Source organism: Diachasma alloeum, unplaced genomic scaffold, assembly GCF_001412515.2.
Source record: "Diachasma alloeum isolate Michigan unplaced genomic scaffold, Dall2.0 Dall_scaffold_01043, whole genome shotgun sequence".
In the NCBI taxonomy this organism is placed as follows: Eukaryota; Metazoa; Arthropoda; class Insecta; order Hymenoptera; family Braconidae; genus Diachasma; species Diachasma alloeum.
The window spans coordinates 5,110-9,672 of NW_021681155.1; positions in this window are offsets into that span (position 1 = coordinate 5,110).

The following is a 4,563-nucleotide window of genomic DNA, read 5'->3' on the forward strand; positions in this document are numbered from 1 at the left end:
AAAATACAATTCTCGATCGATAGGCTTCGGTCTGATTCCTTCATCTCAATTAGGGAGGGGAGAAATTAATTTTTGAATGAGAAGAACTTGTCCGGAGTTACTGCGCGCTTTGAAAATTCATTCCTCCTCTCCTAATAGAGATTAAAGAACGAACCCGCTGTTATTTATTGAGAATACAATTCTCGATCGATAGATGTTGCTTTCATTCCTTCATCGCAATTAGGGGGGAAGAAATGAATTTTCCAATCTGGGGAGCCCCTCCGGGCTCATGCACCGCCGCTACAAAATTTTGCGGTTGAAGCTTCTACATAAGCGTTGGCAGTCTACCGTATAATCTCTGGTCATTCCATTGAAAATGAGAATAATGGCGCCATCTCTCAGTGTGGCGCTGCACTTAAAATTACAACTGTTGAGACATTTGCTAAGGATACCTGCAATACCGAGCCCTGTTTAACCGCCTCATCAAAATATGTCCATCTGAGAATTTGTCCATAAATTTTCGTGTCCATCTGTACTGCGCAGATTCGTGCCGCCGCCATTTTCCCCAGATCGTGTCCAAAATGGAATTTGTCCATCTGAGATTGTACAAACGACCCCCCCCCCTATAAATAATTACTGTATGGCTTAATTAATGAACCGGTGTTACATCCGAACCCAATATTTACTGATGGTCTCTGTTTCGGGTCAAAGTAAAAAATATGCTCTTTACTTCAGTATACTTTTATAGCGAAAAATCTAACGTTGTTGCCGAGAGTTAGTGACGTTAAGGATATCCAAGTAGTTCAGGCAATTTTTTCTAGGGGAAAACCCCTTCAGAGTTTATAGACTAGACCAAGAGTATTTTTTAGGCGTAGTATAAACTTTAGTTTCCGAGCATATTTTTTAAAAAAACGATTTTTGAAAGATTGAAATTTAACACATTGCTGTACCCACATTGCGTCCATAAGAGCTGTATACTCCCACCTTCAATCCAATAGTTTATAGTCTTAAAGCGTTTTCTCGTACACATAACCGTATATGACTTTGTTCCTTACACTCTCTAGTTTTTTTTGCGACATTAAAAAACATAAGTTTCCGGACAGGTAATTGCAAACAATCAAATTAAAAGCTTCTTGATTGGTACGACGGCCATATTGGGTGGTTTGAATCCGTGCGTTCCTAACGTCTGGCAACAGTCCGCTCAAGTGACTACTCGGACCGAATTTACGAGGTTATATACAACACATGTGCAGTGTTGCCGTATGATCATTAGAGGTTAGACCAACGAGAGTCAAGTTTGAAATTGAATAAAATATTGTTCACAATATCCATTGAAGAAATTCCCGAAAAAATGTATTCAATAATGAAAAATCCGAAAAAGTATGGGGACGGCAAGATTTTCGACAAAACTGAAATTTTGCTTGAAAAAAAGTTGCCAATTTGAACGAAGTACTTGGATATCCTTAATTATGCGCGTGATAATTCTCTTACCTACAATACTCACCTGCATGGTGATCCAGATGAATCACTGGACAGTATCGTCTCCGGATGTATAATAGAGAAGACAATAGAAAGTGTATGATGCCTATGCAGGTGCGGATATACAATTGTTTCATGTATTCTTTTTTCGTTAGTGAAATTTTCCACCAACGTTCTCTAAGCAAATTATTTCTCAAGACTAAATTATAATTGATTTTTTTCTTTAATTTGAGACATCACAAACCTCCCCAATTAAAATGAGTGTTGGAGTTAACTGCATATCCACATCGCGAATTAGACTCATGTTCCTATTCCGTTTTGATACTATTTTCAGTGATAACATATTCATCTTTTCAATTTCTTTTTTTCTTTTTATGTAATGGATAAGCAATAGTTGAGATATTTTAGTTAGGGCCGGTTAGTTCATGTACCTTTAACGCTAAAGGTCCGTTTGGTTAACGATGTTCAAGCGAGGTAAAAAAATGCAGCCAATTTTTTGAAATTTTTCAAGTACATTCTTTGATATATTTCAATGCTCTGTATGGAATTTCAGATTGCTGAGGTTAATGGTTCAAATGGAATAAATTATTTAAAAAAACGGAATTTAACCCGTGTTCCTATGGGGAATGTGGAAGAATGCATAGAATCCTATTCTAAAAAGAACATACACTTAAAGTCGATAATCGATATCTCGCACGTCTGTCACGCTTATTCCTCATGGGTTCCAGTCGTCTGAGGCGACAAATTTAATTCATGATGAATTTAATTTTGAGATTTTCAATTATGATTGTTACAATTACAGCTCGCTGTAGCGCGCGTTCGGTCTTAACATCGATATGAATGTAAAAATGCAGCCAATGTCACGGAACTTCGTCCACGTGTGACGTATTAATGAATACATTTTCTGTAAACAAAAAAAACCTCGTTTTTTAGCCAAAATTGACACAAAACCACTAAAAATCCGAATTTCTGCGTGCGCAGTTGTGAGTTGTAACAACGTAGCACTTGTGGTAATTTTCTACCACTTCAATTAAACGGAAGGTGGTCAGTTGAATGATTGATGCAACAGATATTGTTGGGCCTAATTAATAACAACAATTTATTAACTAATAAAATACTAATAAAAATATAGTTCAGTCAAAGTTAGTTTAAATACACGTGCTACAGCTGCAGGTGTTAGTCGAGCTCTTGTCGAGGCACAAGTGATCCCGCAAAACAAGATGTCGACATTTTACTACAAGATTGTCGATATGGTATCTGAAATATTATCGCGGAATTGTCGACAAAAATCATGAACATCAAATTATTACTGTCATTACTACCACATTTACGAATAACTAACGACAAAATCGATCATTAGCATAACCTACAAAATTTTTTGGAAATTTTTCATCACAATTTTCACCAAAATATCTCATAGAGCCAACAACAAAATGTCATTAATTTCTTCGTCGAAAGATGCTATTCATTTATCCACAGAATGTCATGAACAATATCATTGAATTTTCAGATAAAATTTTCCGATGATATGCCGTAAAAATTGTCGCTAAAGTTATCCATAAAATTTGCCGGTAATGTATCGTTCATTATATCGGCAGCTTAGGTAATAACAGAGTCAAGTATCGACTAAAATTTCAAACGTTCTGAAAATTTGTGTGACAAAGGCCTATGTCCATTTTAATTAAGATTTGCGTATATCAAGGTATTTACAACACTTTTAGCACATAAAAATTAATTCGGAGTAAAGAAAGGTATTTCCGAGAAATGGGAGTCAGAGAATAGTATATTTCAGCACGAGTGATGTAACCACACACGTTAAGGACGAAATTTCCCAACAAGTACTGAACAAAATTTTATGTCACGAAGCCTGAAACCGGCTGAATTAGACACGAGACGCGAAGCGTCGATAAAAACGAATTTTATATGATACGTGCGTGTAACCGCATGGGTTTCAGTTGACTATTTGTTTCCTCCCAGATGTCACTTGGAAAACAGCGCCAAAATTCGAATTGACGGATAAAGGAGGCAGGAACGTTTTACAGCTGAAGCCCGGATGGGCAATCCAACGAAGTCCAATTAATAATCCAAAGAATAATTGATGAATCCTCATTCGTGGAAAAATTGGGATAAGGAAATATTTGATATTGAATGAAAAACACTGAGTGCTTCGGGAGAGCACGTAAACTATTTATTTAACTATCAAAACTGTATTAACTTTCACTAGACATTGATTTATATTTTGGAGATCTGCACTCTAAAACCGGACTCGTCGAACTGACTTAACTTATTCAAAACGTCCCTTTCGTGGGTCCTATAACTCCCACTTTTTTCAGATTGCGCACGCATTCTCTCTCTTTCTTATGTTTTAGTGATATCTTAAATGCTAGACTCAAAAAGTGGTGGGGAGGGGCTGGGCAACGTTGTGACGCAGTCAACTGTTGCCAGCCACCCCCATCCACGTTCTAGAATTTGGGACGCACGTGTGACCGGCAGAAAATGACGTTCTTGGGTTTAATACAAAGGATACAAAGGGAGATCTGTTGGGATTAGTCATGGACCTTTCTCGAGAAGTTTACGTCTGAATTTTATGTGTTTATGGCGACGCCAGAAAATCAACAGGCCTGCAATATTTATATTAACTCGGTTTATTTCTTTCGTTTATTTAAACTGTTTATGTTATTTCTCGGATGAATAGAGCTCTGTATTTGAGAGTTGAAATGAGACGTCATTGTCCACCAAAAGAACACGTGCCCAAACTACGCAGTATTGAATTTAATGAAAGAATGGAAATTAAATTATTATCTAATTATTCTGATTAAGGTAATATTCAAATTGACCGCTAGGTGCATACAACGCCACCTAGTTATGAACGGCCAACGACGTAACACATCCACGGTAGTTGATTCCGAAATGCACCCATAGTCAACTGGAAAGTAGCGGGTTTCAAGCGCCTACCCATAGAGGATTGACTAAAGTAGAGGCTCAGATCTCGGGGTTAGACTGACCCCAAGCCAAAAGTAGTTCGACCCCAACGGAGGGATGCCGCCACGGTCGAATCTGACGGCTGAGCGAACTGCCTGTGCGGGTAACTCGGCAGTAGCAGTC